Here is a 17,523-nt window from a genome sequence, read left to right as displayed (position 1 = left end):
GTACACAACATGCAGCATCTCACAACAATAAGTGCAACTTATCCTTAGCATATGTTTTTTAAGAACAAGTGCAGCTTTAACTGATTCTGGGTTTATTTACTTGTATATTGTTTCTCAATGGGAGGCCAATATCCAAAATAAAAAAAAAGCACAGTTCTTGATCAGCAAATTAACATAAATCTATAAAACACAAGAGCTAAAAGAAGCATTTGTATCCATTAGAAGCCACAAAACTACTGAGACAGATGGAAATTAGACTTGCTAATGTAGCATACTCAACCCATCTTGTCTGGTTTTGTTAAGGGAAGGAGAATGGATATTGAAACAACCGAGAGGCTCCCTCTACTGTTGCAGTTGGCTCTCAACTGGTAGTGTGTGGAATTTACCATTAAAGACAGTCTACTCTATATCCTTATTTAACAAAAAGTGGCCTCAACGTGTTAACATGCACCATGTGAACAAAAAAAAAATCATTACAATACATGATGTCAAGGAAAAACTCCAAGTTGACCCAAACGTGATTAAACTGTATGCGTAGTTCATATAATGTGTAATGCAAGATATATGTAATGTTTTGCTCTTAAAGCATTTACCGATTTTTCAACAATTTTATGAAAAGATTATAATGATTTACACACGTTTATCAATCCACTCACAATTCTAGTATTTCCGGGTACCTATTTTCCTTAAACACTAATGCCGGACGCCAGGGGTTCTCAACTCCAGTCCTCAAGACCCCCCCCCCCCTCCCCAACAGGTCAAGTTTTAAGGATATCCCTGCTTCAGCACAGGTGGCTCAATCAGTCCCTGCTTCAGCACAAGGCTCAGTCTTAGATATATATATATTTATATATATATAGCAACTGTAAATATTACTGTATGTTCATTTGCATGTCTTAGACAGGTCTGCAACCCTGTCTTTCCCCATTGTCACCCAGCATACAGCGCTTCCACTGCAGCAAGGGATTCTAGGAAATGACATGCAAATGAGCACTCAGTGCCACCTTTTGTCTCAAGCTCGTATTACACAAGCCAATCCTCAAGCCAATATATACTTCCCCTCCCCCAATCTGTTTATCCAGGTTTTAATCTTTAATTTTTTACACGTGGAACCTGAAGTGGAATACTACACATTTTAGCATCTGCACCGTTTTTAATCATTAATGCTTATACAGTAAGTTAAGGAAGGGAGTTGCTGTTAATCAATGGAATTACTGCATATAAACTATGGGATGGAATTACTGCCAATCAATGGAATTACAGTTAATTATTGGAATTACTTCCTATAAATTGTGGAATAAAATTACTGCTAATCAATGAAATTGCTGCTTATGAACTAGGGAATGGGAGTACAGCTAATCAATACAATTACTGCGTGTGAGCTATGTTTTTAACCTTTTAAGGACCACAGAACTTTTACAAAATGTAATTTTGTAGAAAATCAGCCTATAGTATCCTGCAGTCTTAAAAATATTACCACCATGTGGTATTTTTTATATGCATACAGTATATACATTTATACCTACTGTATGTATATCTATAGACTATAGCATGACATTACAGTACAACATGATTTATATCATTAAATAACTTCAATATTTTGAAGTTTATTCTAGATCACTCGGGCGATCGGGTTGTTTTTTGGCAGATATTTCCCATTGAAGTCAATGAGGAATTTCAGCCGAAAACAGCGCGATCGGCCACTGTGGCTAATAAAGAATTTGTAAGGGTTCCAGTTCTGGGTTTTGCTGGAACTTGCCCTTACGTGGCAGTTGTCGTCCTGAACTTGGTAATTGGCTTCACCTGTTCCAGGGCTTTAAATAGCAGTCAGTGACTCTGTAGACGGACGTTCACAGAGGTACACAATTGGAGGCTTTTATAAGGTGAAATTATAATAGGCTTTATTGTGCCTTTTCCTTTTCATCAGGAAATCATCCAAACACAGGGGGGGAACAAAGCTTCTATTCACTTGGGAGTAGTTCTAGTGAAATCCTATGCAATTAATTCACACCCCCCTTAGTAAAGCATGTCTTGCAGCCCCAAAACATATAGCATGAAATAAGCAGATATAAGCAGTCTCTTAATAATGAAAGTCTTATCTGTTTCTTGCTGTAGAGTAAGCTTCTCTGCTCTCCTGGAACTGCACCTGTGCGTGCACAGAAAATATCAGCATCCAGGTTTAGAAGTCTTATTTGGTGTCTTGCAATCAGCTATGCTGGGCAGAGCTCAAGACCGGTCAGCTCCAGAGATGTGTGTTCTCTTGGTCAGTCTCTCCTGGGAGACTCAAGAACACTCCTCTGTCTCCAAAGGTCAGCTCCCATTCAGAGCTAAGAAGTCACTTCCTGTCTCAACAGACAGGCTTTTGTAAGCAATTAGATCAGGCAGGTGGTGTTTATTAATTGACTACCAGCAGTTAACCACCACACTGCTACATTAAAGGCACATTACTTGAACAGGGATTACTCCCCTGTTACAGACTCCCAGCCACCGCCCGAGCATTGTATTCGATCCCATGTGTTTCGAGACCCTGTGAGTGCCTTGTTCCTCTTACCTGCATTCTCTGTTGCCGACCCCAGTTTGCGACCCCGACCTTGCACCTCTGCCACCTGCCTTGACCCCAGCCAGTTATCCTGAAGACTACGACTACTCTAGCAGGACTCTGGCCCCTGGCTATGGTCAGTGATCATACACCCCTACCGTAGCTCTGCGGGTCCACTTCCTATCGGATACAAGCATCGTTAGAAGAATAAGGCCCATAATGGGGATATGCTGGAGCTCGCTAGGGTTCCACGGAACACAGTAGAATGTAAATGCGTGGTGCTAAAGACCAATAACAGAAAATATAATTGAATGAATAAAGAATACTTGTAGAAGGATCCCCAGGATAAATACTTGATTCAAGACAACAGGTATTGGGTGTAGACTCCTGGATAGTGAACTCACCACATAGTGAGAAATTGACACACATTAACACCAGGAGTCATAAGCATATAACTCACCCTAGATAATACCAAAATCTCATTAAAGATTATAGCCAGGAAAACATGTAGCAAGAAAGTGACTCACTTTTGGAGCTGAAACGTCCATGCAATCCAGCAGTGGGGGTCCTTAGGTGTGCCTCCCTCCAGTAGGTATGACAAGAGAAAAAGGGAGAATGGTGGAGCACTACAACAAATGTCCATAGAAAAATAAACAAACAGGAGAGTGCGTTTCCCATAAAAAATAATTATTTAATGGTCATGAGGACAAGAAAAGCGCAAAAAAGCCCCACCAACGTTTCACACTTCTCAGTGCTTTGTCAAGGTATGACAAAGCACTCTGAGAAGCGTGAAACGTTGGTGGGGATTTTTTTGCCCTTTTCTTGTCCTCATGACCATTAAATAATTATTTTTTATGGGAAACGCACTCTCCTGTTTGTTTATTTTTCTATGGACATTTGTTGTAGTGCTCCACCATTCTTCCTTTTTCTCTTCCACGGAACACAGAATGAAAACCATTCAACTATGACATTCCAATTTATGGGGTGTTTAGACAGTAGTTGTTTTTTCAAAGCTTTCTTAGGCCATTATTTCATTATTTGAACCATGGTGGCGATGTAATTTCCACATTCCCAAACTTCCAAGAATGTCCTGATGAATCTCGGCATTTTTGGTGATCTTGGAACACGTATTTTTGACGGTGCTGATGTGATCAGAGCAGGGTCTCACCACAATGCGTATACAAACTATAATCTCGTAGTCCATCAAACTTCAAACAAAGTAATGTGTTTTTCAAAATTACAATTTTATTAGATTTGTAGAAGACAAAATAACAATGGCGCAGTGTTTTGGGGGAAGAACAAACTCCGTCTTTATGATTTAGTGGCGCTATGTAGTATGATTTTAAATATGTCAATCTTACCATCTGCACATGAAGATACCTCAGATTTTGCACTAAATCTTTCAGTTAACGACACTCTTGTTCCATACAATATTGTTATGGGAGTAGTTGCCTGGCGCATATCAGTGATATCAATGTTGGAGTCTGTCATTGTCATTCTTCTCCCATGAGAAATGGCTTCTGTCTAACAGACTGTGTCAGCTAAATTACCATGTTTCTTACATTCAAAGACATTAACGGACTGAATACAACATTGTTGATACTTTACAACAGGGGTGGCCAACTCCAGTCCCCAAGGGCCACCCGCAGACCAGGATATCTCTGCTCCAGCACAGGTGGCTCATTCAGTGGCTCCGTCAAAATGACTGAGACACCTGTGCTGAAACAGGGATATTCTGATTACCTGACCTGTGGGTGGCCCTTGAAGACTGTAGTTGGCCACCCCTGTTTAATAAGATGCAGATCTCCAGAGCTACATAGATGACTCAGTAAATGTGTATTGTACCAGTTGTATAGCTTTGCCAGTGGTCACTGCGGAAAAACACCACAGAGTTTTAGTATCAGAGACACAGAATAAAAAGTTAAAGTAGAAAACGAATCTAGTACAGTCTCCTAACACCTCCTCTACAAGAGGGCTTTGCTCTTCACTGCTAACCCCACTGCCAGCAAAGGGGTTAAGCAGCATCTCCCCACCTCCGCAGCATGCTCCCTTGTCAACAAATCTGACTAATTTACTGTCACACATGGAATGAACGGAGCTGGGATTTCTGGGGGTTGGGTGTCATTGACTGTCATAAATGCTTTATCATTTTGTCATTACGTGTTAAACCTTGTTGTTCAGTGAACTATGACGCAAAATGAAACCGCGCAGCATCAATGGGATTATCCGCGCATTATTTATAAGGGTATTAAAACAGATGTCCCCCCACCAGTACAAATGAAAGAAAACTCATATTGGGGCCTTCATATGAGCTGACGATGTATTTGATGGCTTTGCAATGATCGTTTTCCAACACAACAGCTGACTCGCCAAAGCACGCTACAGTTACCACATGCTGCATGCTCATTAGCTTCAATGGGTATATTGAGCGTGGTAAGGTTATCTGCCTTTTGTTAATGAGGGGATAACATAATGACATACGGCATTCAGTGCCAACTGATCTACTTCCAAGTTTTATTGTCATTATCTTCGGCCGTTGTTTCGGGAGCGTCAGAGAAAGGATGTTACCGAGCCTCACCCTTCGCTTGTGTCCCAGAATTCCATTCCCCACCTCCTATTTATAGTGTGTGTTACAGTACATTTTATCTATATTAAAGCAGCAGGCCGTACCGATCGCCATTATTTTGCATTTTTTTAATGAGTTCTGTTCTTGCCTTTCAAAAAAGCTGCCCTTATTTAAGAAATCTAATGTTTCGTTTAAGAGATAAGTGTTTGAAATATTAAGGCCCAGATCCACGGAGGTTAATTATTGCCTTAATGAGACGTTAAGTTAATGCCTTGTTAAGTGCTAACGTGTATTTTTTTTGTTTCAAAAATTTTTATTAGGCATTTATACATTATACATATATGCATATATATCTTAGCCTAATACAGGGTTTTTTGTTTTGCACATTGAAAGCCTCGCCAGGCCTCCGATCCTTTTGTTGGACCGAAAAGGGCAGGCGAGAGAGAAGAAGAAAGGGGAGGAGGAGTGAGGGGGGGAGGGGAAGGAGTGAGGGGGGGGAGGGGAAGGAGTGAGGGGGGGGGAGGGGAAGGAGTGAGGGGGGGGAGGGGAAGGAGTGAGGGGGGGAGGGGAAGGAGTGAGGGGGGGGAGGAGTGGGGGGTGGTTCTCGACCTCCTATCCCGTCCACCAGGTCCTGTCCCGCATCTTTTCTCTCTGATGCCTAGGTCGTCTCCCTTTTATGTATGGGGGTTTCTACCCTATTGGTTGGGTCAGTCATGGTTCCCAAACTTTGTAAAAGGACGTTGTGGTTCTTTTAAGAAAGGCTGAGAGCTTTTCCATTAGCATTACTTCATGGATCCTTTTCTTTACTGTTTGCTTAGGGGGGGTGATACCTTCTTCCATGAGGCGGCCACCACAAATCTCGCCGCTGTAAGAATGAAGGAGATTAATTTTCTTATTGGGCGGTCAATATTCTCCATTGGCCTGGCCAATAAGTAGGTCAGCGGATCAATGGGTATTGTGAGGTCTGTGACCTCTTTTATTATAGTTTGTGTGGTTAGCCAATATTTCTGTATCTCTGAGCATGACCACCAAATGTGGGCCATGTCCCCCTTTTGTCCGCAGCCTCTCCAGCATAGATCGGAGGCCAGAGGGTAGATTTGTCTTAATCTGACTGGGGTAAGATACCAGTGGAACAGTATTTTATAAATGTTTTCCTTAGTTGTGGTACATATGGAAGTTTGAGGCAGATTCCCATATACTTTCCCAGTCCTCTCTGTCTATAACCATATTCAATTCAGCTGCCCATTTGAGCATATAGTCATTGGTATGGGGGTCTGCCGACTTCTCCATTTTGGCGTATATTTGTGTTATGAGACCTTTTTGATGAGTGGTTTTCCTACACAGCCTTTCAAAACTAGTAAGAGGGGGAAATTCTAATGTTGGGGATAGGTTTTGTATAAAGTGTCAAATCTGGAGATATTTGAACGCGTTCAATTCTGGAATTTCATATTTATTTTTTAATCCTTGGTAGCTCAGGAACTTTCCTAGACTCAGCATGTCAGCGACTGCCCTGATATTTTTTGATTTAAATTGATCAAATTGTCTAAGTTCACAACCGGGAGGAAATTTAGGATTTTTGAAAATTGGAATGAGTTGGGTGTTAGTGGTTGTGAGCTATATATTTAAATTTGGATTTCATCCAAGTCTCCCACGTGCCTCATCGGTCCTAATTTAAATTTACTAGTTTGTGTATCTCCTCTGTTCAGGGACCGAAGGCATCCTGGCAGAGAAGGCGTGCCGGCGTATTGTGATTCTATATCTAACCAGCAATATTGGTCTGGATCAGCATTCCATACTACTGCATGTCGCAATTGGGTGGCTTGGTAGTATGTTATGATGTCTGGGACTCCAAGGCCTCCTCTCCCTTTGATGAGAGCAGAACTGACCAAGCGGTCCTGGGTTTTTTACCCTGCCAAATAAAATGAAATATTTGTTTCTGGATATTTTTCAATTCTGAGCCAGGGATGTGGACCAGGAGAGTCTGGAAGTAATATAACAATCTGGGGAGTATGTTCATTTTGACCGAGATCATTCTCCCGATCCATGATATTTTATAACCTTCCCATTTGTCTAGGTCATTTTTAATTTTCCAGAATAGGGCTGGGTAATTGTGTTGGTATAGGGACTGGTAGTTCCTTGATACATTTACTCCCAAATATTTAATGTATGAGGAATTCCAACGATAATTAAAATTTAGTTTAAGTAGTTTCACCTCTGGCTCTGGCAGATTTAAGTTTAAAGCTTCAGATTTGTCGCTATTGATTTTATCCCCTGATATTTTACCAAAGTCCCTGAGTTCTTTTTGGAGATTAGGGAGGGACATTTGGGGTTTGGATAGAGTTAGGATTATATCATCTGCGAACAGGGATATCTTGTATTGTTTATTTCCAATTTCTATCCCTTGGATGTCAACGTTATCTCGAATTTTTGATGCCAGGGGTTCTATGGTCTGTGCAAAGAGAAGAAGGGATAGGGGGCATCCTTGTCTTGTGCCGTTTTTAATATTGAATCGTTGTAGGTTGCCCCCTGGGAGTTTCACCATCGCTTATGGATCTTGGTAAAGTCTACGGACACCCTCTAGATATGTGTCTTTGAAGCCAAATTTACGTAGGGTGTTATCTAGAAATAACCTGTCAATTCTATCGAATGCCTTCTCTGCGCCTAGGCTTAACAATATTGCTTTGGTTCCTGTGAGGTGTACGTGGTCTACTATATTGATTATCTTACGGGTGTTGTCTGAGGCTTGCCTGCCCACGACAAACCCAACTTGGTCTATATGCTAACGTGTATTTTTAAGGGTTACTCATGCAGTGTTAAGTGCTGCTTTCCTAAGCAAAGTTAATTGTGGCAACTATAACGGCCGTTAGTGCTAATGTGCAAAAGAGTAATTCCCCCCAACACCACCTATCCACGGAGATCTGTTCTAGAGAATGCAGGTAATTAACCTGACAATATTTAGCTGGTGTTACTCCCGTCCAGCCCCTGAAATATAGGGAGAGAGATGTATATTTTTCAGATATCTCAGGTGAGTTCCTTTTGTGCACAGGTAATTCTCCACAAATTGTTTAAAGGTCTCTTTCCCTTATGCGCGAGTCAAATTCACAGGGGCCTACTCTAGTACAGAGCTCTGAAGTGTGTCAATTCGCTTCTAAAGAGCCCTCGGATTGGCATGCTTTGTGTAGCGAGTGCTCACCACAAACGGGACGGGACCGCAAGGCTGAGGTGGAGATGTCAGAATACACCGACCTACAACCGCGTGACCGTGTCCGGATTGCAGAATAGTGTAGCTGGGTCAGGGTTGGAGAGGTCAGAATGGTCGTATATACTCGCCGTGGTCTGGGGTTGGAGAAGTCGGATGGTCGTTGTGTGTAGCTGGGGTCTAGGAGTAGAGAAGGTGGGAGTTCAAATACAAGCCGAGGTCAGGGGTCAAAGAAGGCAGCGTTCCGGGTACAAGCTAAGGTCAAGGTAACAGAGAATCAAGGCAGAATGCAAGAGCAATAGCAGGACAGCAGGGTGCTTGAGGCAAACCCTTGAAACATAAACAAAGTTTATGCTCAGCCAATTTGCCACACTTTGCTATTTTGCAAGCACTTTTCACTTGTCCAATCTGTGTCTAAAAGGCTTTCTTAGAAGCGGCTTCACTCCTGCTCCGCCAATCCAGTCGGTTTTTCAAAAAAGCCCCCACCACTTTTTTTCAGTTTTTTACTAACATTTCTAGTCTCGTAGCTTCATTATGCAAACCGCTTCTAAAAACTCACTTTTTTTTCACATCACCTAAAGAGTGGCAAGATTGGTACTGTGAGTTACTTCCTGAGCCTTAAATATGGGTTTGAATGAGAGAGTAAAACTCATAAATCAGACTGGGGGTGGAGTTAGCACCACCTCAGGTCATTCTGCTTCTAAAGCACGTACAATCTGGATTTGGCTGTTAAACCGTTCGGTTTGTGACCTTTTTTTTTTTTTTTAGAAGCAGCGGTTTGCAATAGAGAATAGGGTTTTTTCTCACATTTCGTTCCGCTACTTCTGAATAATAATAGCATGTTCTTGTATAGTGCTGCTTGTTTTAATTAGCGCTTTACAGAGACATTTTGCAGGCACAAGTCCCTGCCACGTGGAGATTACAATTCTATGTTTTTGGTGCTTGAGGCACAGAGAGATAAAGTGACTTGCCCAAGGTCACAAGGAGCCAACACCGGGAATTGAACAAGGCTCCCCTGCTTCAAACTCAGTGCCAGTCAGTGCCTTTACTCACTGAGCCACTCTCTCCTTCGGAACATTCTGCTACTTCAGAGCTACTAGAATAGGCCCCATAGGCTTCTGGGGACGGATTTAACATATTCACTACCAGCAGTATGAATGTTTACCAATGCCATGCAGGCCTCTATATCGCAGACTAAGCAACAAGTAGCTCTTTGTTATTACCACTACCACTGCATTAAATGTTTGTCTAGTCTGGGCTAGCTTGCAAACAATCAGAGTTACATGATTCTTTTCTAGATCAAGAACAGTTTTATCATGAAGACAAAAATAAATGTCTTACTATTGTATCTACAAGCAATACCTCTGTTGATGTAAAAGAGAGGCATTTTGCACATACTGTAATACTGTATCTGTTCTTAAATGCAACTGCAATGTCCATAAAGTTTTGCAGGCAGGTAAAGTACATACGGTATTGGCACTAGATTTTAAATGGGTTCTCCATCACCAAAACCATGCCAATACAATTACCATGATATCAATCCTTTTCATATATATATGATATCTTTATTTATTTATAACATGTGTAGCCAGGTCCCCCTCGCGCACTCGCCCCCTCCTTCCCCGTTGCGAGCGCGCGGTGTTGCTGTGCGGCCGGTTGCCATGGTGGGATCGGGCGGTTGCCGGGGACGCGATCGGGCCGGTTGCCGAGGCCGCGATCGCGTCGTTAGGGTCCCGGCGGCTAGCGGAGCAGGGCGCCGCCATGACAGTTAGTTCGCGCATGCGCAGGAGGCCAGCTAGCGCGGGAGGCCCCAGATAGCTCGCGCATGCGTGAGAATAGACGGCCAGCCCCCAGGGTGCATAGGGGCAGAGACACCTGACGCCAGGGAGCCAATAGGGCTAAGGGATTTGCCCGGGAAAGAGAGATACTTTTCGCGGGGTTTTGCAGTGAGACAGGCAGTCAGGATCCGGACCAGCTAGGGGTAAGAGGTGGATGCAGGGCTCAGTGACCCTCTGCATTAGGCCAGCAGCCCCCAGGCCCCAGTTAGGTCCTGAGCCACTTAATAGCTTGTGGAGTATAGGGACAGGCCCTAGATAGGGACACTGACCCATTTATTGGTAGCTTAGTCAGGGTCACAGTGCTACAGCCGTGCGGCCCTGCAAGGTGGGTTCTGGGCTCAGAACACCATCAAAGACCCTGGGACTAAGGTGATATTATCCGCGCTGGAATTCACCCAACGCGGTGTGGAGGACAACGTCGGATCGGGCGGATCTCCGGTGATATCGCGGTACCCGTGGCTGGAGCCCGGGCAGGTAACCTGCAACTCACGTGCACCAACCAGGCCTATCACCAGACATAGTGGCTGCGCAGTCACACATACACATGCACAGTGGTATTTGACTTTGGGGGTACGAGACATTTGGGTGGGGGTTACTGGACACAGGGTGGGATCACTCTATGGGAGGTTAGCGTCCACCGTGACGCCTAGTGTGATTCGCGTCCGCCGTGACGCCAGAGGTGGTAGCGTCCGCCGTGACGCCTAGTGTGATTCGCGTCCGCCGTGACGCCAGAGGTGGTAGCGTCCGCCGTGACGCCCAGGTGGTAGCGTCCGCCGTGACGCCCAGGTGGTAGCGTCCGCCGTGACGCCCAGAGTGGTTAGCGTCCGCCGTGGCGCAGGATTGTTGTGTTGATGTATGTAGATGTAGTTAGTTATGCATTAAAGCCCGTCCTGTTTTACATTCGTTTGCGGTGTGTGGTTGTTTCCTGTGAGGGCCTCCTCCCACTCCATTGGGATCCCTCCCAGGTGGAGGCGTTGCACCTAGAGATGTATGAGATGTATGTACCCCAGGTTCCCCGTGGCGGAAGCTCAGCCCTCCTGTGAGCCAACAGGTAATGCACCACACCTGAGTAACCTTGCATGTTCCTACACTTCCACAGTATTATCTGCGAGAGGGTGGGGGAAAACCCGTTACACATGTTTTACCAGGAAGTAGTACATTGAGAGTTACCTCTCTTTTCAAGTATGTACTGGGCATAGAGTTATGATGACAACTACATAGTTACAAATACATACAAGCATACCCCGCATTAACGTACGCAATGGGACCAGAGCATGTATGTAAAGCGAAAATTTACTTAAAGTGAAACACTACTTTGTCCCACTTATTGATGCATGTACTGTATGGCAATCGTGCTATACAGTATGTACATAACTGATGTAAATAATCTATTTGTAACAGGCTCTATCGTCTCCCCGCTTGCGTACAGGTAGGGAGCCGGTATTGTTGTTCAGGACGTGCTGACAGGCGCATGTGTGAGCTGCCGTTTGCCTATTGGACGATATGTCCTTACTCGAGAGTGTACTTAAAGTGAGTGTCCTTAAACCGGGGTATGCCTGTAGTTACATTAAGTGTACAGGGTTATATACATTACAGTATATACAAGACATTGCATTCACAGTTAAAGATAATATATGTTATAGGCGTATGTAACAGATACAGACCAGATTAAAATATGAGGCAGCTTTAGTTTTGAAAGAATTTAGACTGGTGGTGGCTGTGAGAGTCTCCGGTAGCTTGTTCCAGTTTTGGGGTGCATGGTAAGAGAAGGAGGAACGGACGGATACTTTGTTGAACCTTGGGACACTGAACAGTCTTTTGGAGTCCGATCTCAGATAAGTGCTGTAAAGCGCTGCGTACGTACATGAAACGTTACACAAACAAAGATATACATAGTGTACATATTGAATAGACACCATTGTGTCAATGGGGGAATATACATGACGGGATGGAAATAGCCTCACTTACTGCTAAGAGTGACAATATTATTCTGTGTCCCAGGTTTCCTCCCCATGCATCAGTGAGCAGTTTAGGGATTTATTCAGAGAGAAGTTCACAAGTAAATGCCTCTGGTTCACAGATCTGCTCCCAATATAAGAACCTTAATTCACACGTTCCTTATTTCTGCAATGAACCCAATGAGAAAGGATAACAGGCGGATAAGCAGAGTTGAGGCACCTCTCCCGGGAGCTTGATATACAGTAGAAGTCTTTATAAAGGTAAAAAGGGTATAGAGTGAGACACTTCCATCTTTTCAAATCTTTCAAAGGACATGAAACATGAAACTGAAATGAATGAGAGCATTATGCTAGCATTGTTATATACAAAGGTGGCGGTGTAAAGCGAAAATGAACAGTGTTTGCACATCACATTCATTTTAACACTTCCAATGATAAGCTACGAAGTTTGTCACTTTTGATGCATATAATGCTTTGGGTCATATTTGGACAAAATGGCCATATTTATAGAGAATCTTCTTTTTCCCAGATCTTCTTTATCTTCTAATGTTAAAATTATTAATGTATTCATTTGTCTCTATGTTTGAGGCCCCTCCTATTGTGAGGCCCTAAATTGTGGCTTAGTTATCTTACGCGTAAATCTGGCACTTACTACACCCCTCTGCAAACTGTATAGATACATGAGATTTAATCGCACTCGCCTCCAATAATCATGGAGCCAGGAGGACATTTTTATTTTCTACCTTATTCAGGAAGAATGGGGGGTATGTGACGTTTTGGGGGCTGCTCCCTTTCATCAGGGGCAAATAGTTATTTTTGCCTGAAAAGGTAGATAATGTAAATATCCTCATCATTACTATGAGATTATTGGAGGTGAGTGCAGCTGAATTGCCTTTATCTATACAGCGTGATACTGTGTATAACCTCTATAATGTTATTTCATCAAAAGTTCATTGATGACCATGGCAACACCTGTGGGGATAATATCTTTATTGAATATCTGATTAGTGATCAATACATAGTTACATATACACAGTAGATGGGGTTGGAAAAAACACAGTATGTCCATCGAGTTCAACCTATGTTAAATTTAGGTAACAGATACTTATCCTATATTTACAGTATATTGGCATTTAAATTACATACACCTGTATTTCCTCTTTTACCTTCAGTCTTATACAGTGGTGTTTTTTGTAGGGAAGAAAAATTATTTATATTTAAACGAGAGTGAATAGTTTTGCTCTATTAAAGAAATGTGGTAGAAAAATGGTGTATCGCTCTCTCCCAGTTAGTATTCCAACCCAGTTCCTAATCATTCCTGTATGGATTTAATTCTTGATTCATACAAAAGGTGTGAGACGTCCCCTCTGAGTTCCATGGCCTTGTATAATTATGACAGGGTGCTTGAAATATTTGAATAACACAGACATAAAGCTCCTACCCCAATAAGCATAGTCTATAAAACATAAAAATATATGTATCATCAGTCTCCTGGCTGCAAAACTAGAGCAACAAAATTGCACCAGAGTTATCAAAAAATCAGATTCCTTTTAATACAATGTTTTTTTGGGAGCTTTGATAAATATGGGCCTTTTCTGCTCTTTTTTTTGGCTCAGTGTTTCAGGAGATTTTAATACACTTCCCCCAAAATGATGTCCCAATACTCTCAAAGAGCTAAAAGTAGTCCCAATCATGATACCCCACTTAAAAACGATTCCTCTCCCCCCTTCATATTTCTCCCTATTTTATCTGTAGACTTCCTTGCCACAGTTTGTTTGAAGCTTCGCTTGTGAAAAGTTTATTCAGGGAATGCATTATTCAGTAATAAAAGGCGTTGCAGGCAAGAACACTAATTGACTTTTACATCTGTCCTTTTTTTATTTTAACTTGAAAGTAGCATAAGTTATTGCAAAGCCGCCTTGTTCCCTGGAAGGTAGTCCTGCCCGTTGGAAGGTAGTCCTGTTCATTGTAACGGGGGATTTGTGCGCGCAGTCCCTCCAAATGCTTTCCTTCAGCTTCCGAATCTTCCCTGCAGCTCCCATGCTCCCGTGATCAGCGGGAGCATACTCAAGACAAAAAACACAAAAATAGGAGCGCATAGAAAGAAAGCCAGAAAACCGAAATTAGTACACAAATCTTTATCAAAGTAAAACAAAGAATAACACATATAAAATACCACATAAAATGTATCACAATAAGGGTCAAATGACACCACATAGATAACACGTGTATCTAAAAACACCCAAGACACCCGCCCAGGATAAGGTACTAACACCTATGGCTCAGTGGGAAGGCCCTGATGGAGATGGTAAAAAAGAGAGCACAATTCTGCCACGTTGGTATAAAACAGACCTTATAGCTCTAAGGAACCTTCTAATGGCTTCCTCGCGGTGTCTCAGGGTTGCAGCATGTAGGTCCGTCGTCACGTCGCTGCGTATGACGTCACCACCGTCTATAGAGCGATAAGGTCTGTTTTATACCAACGTGGCAGCCTTGTTCTCTCTTTTTTACCATCTCCATCAGGACCTTCCCACTGAGCCATAGGTGTTAGTACCTTATCCTGGGTGGGTGTCGGGTGTTTTTAGATACACGTGTTATCTATGTGGTGTCATTTGACCCTTATTGTGATACATTTTATGTGGTATTTTATATGTGTTATTCTTTGTTTTACTTTGATAAAGATTTGTGTACTAATTTCGGTTTTCTGGCTTTCTTTCTATGCGCTCCTATTTTTGTGTTTTTAGTTCTGTTCATTGGAAGGTAGTTCAGCCCATTGGAAGGTAGCCCTGCCCGTTGCAAGGTATTCTTGCCCGTTGCAAGGTAGTCCTTTCCGTTGGAAGGTAGTCATGCTTCTTAAAAGGTAGTCATGCTCAACAGAAGGTAGATGTGGAGTCACTCAATAGAAGGCAAGCTCATTCGCTGGTAAAAAGTTACGCTCACCCAATATTTCATAATTAATTTCAATCTTTGAAGTCAGAATCATTCCCCTAAAAGGAACTTTTTGGTCTACACTCCCAAATCTCGCACATTTAAGAACTCGCAGCTAGTGATTCAAGTACTGAAAATTGGATAGCTTGTTTTATTCTACATTCTAAAGTGCTGCATATACTGGTAACATTAAAAAGGTAAATAACATGGCAGCACTTTTCCATGAAATGAACATTTAGTATAGTTTCAGCCAATACATATGTCCCAGCAGGAGGCCTTATAGTTCAGTTAACTGGTTTCATCAGAGAAATAATGATTGAATTGCACACAGCCATAAAGCAGCATGCAGCCACATCACTCTTCATGTCAAAACAGAGTTACAATGGGTCATTAACTCAACTGTATGAAGGTGTTCCGTGTGTGATGGTAACCCCTTCAATACAACATGTAAGGCAGACAACCCAATGCACTAAAATAGCCTACAAAAATTGCTCAACAATCTTTTGTGTGTTTAGAATTATTATTATTCATACATTAGCATATTAGCCACTAGCATATTAACATTTGTGCACAAGATAAGCCCTCATTTTATAGAATTTTAGGATTCTGAAGACATTAGATATTTTAAATGTTGCAGTTCATGTATAACGTATAATACCCTCATATAGAGCAATCGTGAAAAAAAAAATAAACTAATCAGTGACCATAGGAGTGGGAAAAAAAGAAAGAAAGATGCACACAGAGTGCACCAGAAGTTAATGACCAGACAATATAATATAACTCAGGTGCCAATAATCTAAACACCTACTAAGTAGACAGATGTAAATTTATTGATCAAAATAATTATAATAAACGGGGTCCACATAGACCACACACAAACTACACAATACAAGCGATGCCTGGACTGCTAAACTTCACCTGATGTCCCATGTACTATTCAAACATGGCTACCGATACCAATACACACATTTAAAAAAGAACCGCAGGTCGTAGAACATACACCCTAATGGCTGAGCATTCAGATTAATACAGATACTGCTGCTGGGCGAGGAGCTGAAGGGGGGAGGCGGGCACTCACCAGAGAAGCGCGAGCCGGAGCCACGCACCGATGCCAAAGGTCCGGACTGCACCAGTAGCGGAGATCTCACCACAGCGCGAGCTTCCTGGTCTCTGCCTCTACCCCAGCCAATCCATAGGAGTGGCTCTGAAATACTATGTATGTCTACGTATGTGTGTCTTTCTACCAAAGTTACAAACCTTGAGACAAAGCAACATACTAGTGTACTGCATGTAACCCTCCTCTTAAAGCTGCAGTTCAGTCAATATCCTGCATGTGTGTTTTTTTTAATAAATCAGTTCTGTAGTAAGAAAAAATACTTTTAGCATTTTCTGTTTTTAAAAAAAACAACTTTGAAAGACCAATTTTCTTGTATTCTATTTTAACAGCCATTTGCTAAGGCACTGCCCCTTCATGACCTGTCACAAGCCCTGGCACACCCCTTTGTCAGCCCTGCCCTCCCTCTAGCACATGTCAGTGCAGGAGTGCTCATGAATATTCATGAGCTTCCACTGAGTGACAGAAGCAGAAGAAAAACAGATCCCTTCACTAATGATGTCACCAAATTTCGCCGATCAATACATGGAGAACGAATTGACCTGCAGCTATACAGTTCTTTAGGTAATTAGAGATTGCACACATGAAACTATTGAAGTAAAAAAAAAAAAAAGCCTGAACTGCAGCTTTAAAGAGTTACTAGCAGTATTGGTGTTAGCTGGGCCTCTCCCTGGGTTTCCATGGGGATCCAGACGTCATGCAGGGGTATTTAAGGAGGAGGGACTGTTCTAGAAGGTAAGGTTCTAGGAGGACAAAAGGAGAGGAGCCTCGGGGAGAGTAGACAACCATATTCTTGCACTAACAGTATAGACCAGGCCCCCCTAATTTATTATGTTATAGACAGGGATAGAAACCTTGTTAATAGAGATGGGCGAATTTGGATCCACAGCGGCCGGTTCCTTTGGTCCGCTGTTTTCATTGGATCAATGTCAAAAACAATAACACTCCGCGATTCTGCAGCCCATGGACGGTATTGTAGAATCCAATCTGCGAATTCTTAAGAAAATACCAACGGATTGCTGAGTCTGTGGATTGGTTTCTACAAATTCGCCCAGGGGTTGTATCCAATGGTGGTTTTTGATGATTCTGCGCGGATTAAAATCAGCAAAATGGATTTATGGGGGGAAAATCAGGAAACAAATTTGGGCGAATTCGCCTATCTCTACTTGTAAGTTAGGATCCCTAATGAAGACTAAGGGAGTCCAGTATGAGTTGCAAAGTATGAAACAGCATGCGACAGAGGGCCTCAGTAATGAGGATTCCCAGATGCCGGCGGATCGGCGCTAACCGCGGATCTGCATGGGCATTCCTCTCAGGCTGAAGTGGAAGTGGCAGTTGCCAAAAAGGCCAGAGGTGTTGGGTTACATATATGTAACCCCTC

This window comes from Ascaphus truei, chromosome 14 (assembly GCF_040206685.1).
Source record: "Ascaphus truei isolate aAscTru1 chromosome 14, aAscTru1.hap1, whole genome shotgun sequence".
NCBI classification, from domain to species: domain Eukaryota; kingdom Metazoa; phylum Chordata; class Amphibia; order Anura; family Ascaphidae; genus Ascaphus; species Ascaphus truei.
This window is presented reverse-complemented; position numbering follows the sequence as displayed.